Raw genomic sequence first — 3,680 nt, 5'->3', positions numbered from 1 at the left:
AAACAGAATTCCGGTGCCAAAACTGTCTAGAAATACTAGAACGGGTGTCAAGTTGACTGTAGGAAGGGGAGCTTGAGCGAGAAGAGGTTTAAGAAGATATCTGCAAGGAATAGTCGGGGCTCTAAAGCCAGTACACCACAAGGCTCGATACGGTTTAGGATTCCAGACGGACATGCGTCAAAGAAGAAAGCAGTGGAAGAAAAATCAGGAAAGAAGGATCGCAAGAACATTAGGCCGAGAACCAGAATGGGAGCTCATGGAATTCCCTCCTTTGTCAAGAACATTTACGTCTACGAGAATGATATACCCAGGGCAGTATAGTGCACAAAGCACAATGTTAATGATCGAAGAGGGTTTTTAGAATATCATTATAAATGTCATTGACAAAGGAGCTGACGCGAGTAAAGACGTCTCAAAGATACGCCCTTGTCCCCCGGGTTTCATGTTGAACAATTGGACTGCCGAGGATCTTCTTGTAGTTTATAAGTCTTCAGATTAATGCTCAAACGTTAACATTCTATTATGTCCTTAGATATAATAGAATTCTTTTGTAAGAACTTGCATTCGCTCTTTATCATTTAAATGAATATCAATGAAGATGCATTTTGTCACAATTTTTCACATTATCACTAATTCCATAATCATTTCATAGCCTATCTTTACATTTGCCTCATGCCATACCATAACATCCAGTTTGTTGGTTTCAATACTTAGATGCCCCTCTATAGTTTCCTTTTCCATTCAACTTTCAGGTGCTTAGATATCAATTACATGAACAAACCCGTTACGAGTCCTGAAATTGATTTTGAGAAGGCTGTTTGTTTAGGAGAATTTGAAGCCGAAGAAAATGCTGAAGACTATGTCTCGTCTCCTGACTTGCTAAGAATGGTGAAACAAGAGGATAAATAGATTTTGCCTCATCAAGAATCTGTTGAAACAATAAACTTGGGAACTGAAGAAAGGAAGCAAGAAGTGAAGATTGGGACCTCTATTTCAGGGGGCACCTGGCATAATTTGATTGCTTTGCTCCGTGAGTACAAAGATGTATTCGCATGGTCATATCAGGACATGCCAGGGCTGGATGAAGATTTAGTGGTCCATAAACTCCCATTAAGGCCAGAATGCAAACCCATTCAACAAAAGCTAAGACGGATGAGACCTGAGATGTTGTTGAAAATAAAAGAGGAAGACAAGAAACAATTTGATGCTGGCTTCCTACAAGCCTCCAAATATCCAGAGTGGGTGGCCAACATAGTTTCGGTACCAAAGAAAGACGGCAAAGTACAAATGTGCGTGGATTATCGTGACCTAAATCGAGCAAGTCCCAAAGATAATTTTCCCTTACCACACATTGATACGTTGGTGGATAACACAGCAAAACATTCATTGTTCTTTTTCATGGATGGATTCTCGGGGTATAATCAGATCAAGATGGCCCCTGAGGATATGGAGAAAACTACCTTCGTAACAATGTGGGGAACATTCTGCTACAAGGTGATACCATTTAGGTTAAAGAATGCTGGGGCAACATATCAGAGGGCTATGGTGACGTTATTCCATGACATGATACATAAAGAAATAGAGGTCTATGTCAACGATATGATTGCTAAATCCTGAGGGGAAGAAGAGCATGTAGTGAACCTGAAGAAGTTGTTCGATAGACTGAGAAAGTTCCAGCTAAAGCTCAATCTGGCCAAATGTACGTTTGGGGCTACCTCAGGAAAATTGCTTGGCTTCATTGTCAGTGAGAGAGGCATTAAAGTTGATCCAGATAAAATAAAAGCCATTCAAGAGTTACCACCTCCGCGCACGCAAAAGGAAGTCAGAGGATTTTTAGGGAGATTAAACTACATCGCCCGATTTATCGCTCAACTTACCAACCAATGCGACCCAATCTTTGAATCCTTCGAAAACATAATCCCGGAAAATTGAACGAGGAGTGCCAAGTGGCTTTTAACAAGATAAAACAGTATTTGTCTAGTCCTCTAGTGCTAGTACTACCAATGCCGGGAAGGCCATTGATATTATATTTGACTGTGTTTGAGAATTCAATGGGTTGCGTACTGGGGCAACATGACGAGTCCAGAAAGAAAGAAAATGCGATCTACTACCTTAGTAAAAAGTTCACTGAATATGAGGCAAAGTATTCGTCCATAGAAAAATACTGTTGCGCTCTGGTTTGGGTAGCTTGGAGACTTAGGCAATATATGCTGTATCATACGACATGGCTAATTTCAAAGTTGGACCCAATAAAGTACATGATGGAATCACCTGCACTCTCAGGAAGAATGGCACGATGGCAGATCTTACTATCAGAATATGATATCGTCTATATGAGCCAAAAGTCGATAAAAGGGAGCGTAACGCTGACTTCTTAGCAACTTGAACAATGGAGGAATACGAGCCATTGAAATTTGATTTCCCAGATGAAGACTTGATGTGCCTTACAGAAAAAGAATGTGAGTCATCAAAAGAAAAGTCATGGAAGATGAGCTTTGATGGTGCATCGAATGCATTGGGGCATGGGATTGGAGCAGTCTTAGTATCACCAGAAGGAAACCATTATCCGTTCACTGCTAGGTTGAATTTCTTCTGTACCAATAACATAGCAGAATATGAGGCCTATAACGAAACATCCAAACTTTAGAGGTATACGGAGACTCAACATTGGTGATTTATCAAATTAGTGGAGATTGGGAAGTAAGGGATTCAAAATTAGTCAAATACAGTGATCTCGTGGCAGGGTTGATTAAATAATTCAAAGAAATAACTTTTAATTACTTCCCACGAGAAGAAAACCAGTTAGCTGATGCCCTGGCCACTTTGGCTTCAATGTTTAAAGCAAACAGAGAAACAGAAATAATGCCTCTTCAAATGAGCATATATGAAGTCCTCAGACATTGTTTCAAAGATTGAAAAAGAGCGAGATGGACGGCCATGGTTTCATGATATCTTAGAATACATCAATAATCAAAGGTATCCCGAGCAAGCAAATGAGAACGACAAAAGAACAATCAGAAGAATGGCAGCGGGATTCGTTCTTGATGGGGACATCCTGTACAAAAGAGGAAAAGATCAGGTACTCTTGAGATGCATAGATGCTGTTGAAGCCAGAAAAATACTTGAAGATGTCCATGAGGGAATTTACGGGACACATGCCAATGGTTTCACTATGGCCAGGAATATTATGAGACTCGGTTATTACTGGCTGACGATGGAAAGCGACTGCATTAATTTTACACGAAAATGCCACAAATGTCAAATTTATGGTGATAAAATTCATGTAGCCCCTTTGCCCCTTCACGTCATGACTTCTCCGTGGCCTTTTTCTATGTGGGGCATGGATGTTATAGGGCCAATTTCCCCAAAAGATTCTAATGGACACCGATTCATTTTTGTGGTTGTTGATTACTTCACAAAATGGATAGAAGCCGCATCGTTTGCCAATATAACGAAGACTGCAGTTTGCAGGTTTTTGAAAAAGGAAATCATTTGTCGATATGGTTTGCCTGAAAGAACCATTTCAGATAATGCATTGAATTTGAACAACAATATGATGAAAGAAGTATGTGAGCAATTCCAAATAAAGCATCATAACTCCTCGCCCTATCACCCAAAGATGAACGGAGCTGTTGAAGCAGCCAACAAGAATATTAAGAAGATTATTGGGAAAATGACCG

This window comes from Gossypium arboreum, chromosome 13 (assembly GCF_025698485.1).
Source record: "Gossypium arboreum isolate Shixiya-1 chromosome 13, ASM2569848v2, whole genome shotgun sequence".
Lineage (NCBI taxonomy): Eukaryota > Viridiplantae > Streptophyta > Magnoliopsida > Malvales > Malvaceae > Gossypium > Gossypium arboreum.
This window is presented reverse-complemented; position numbering follows the sequence as displayed.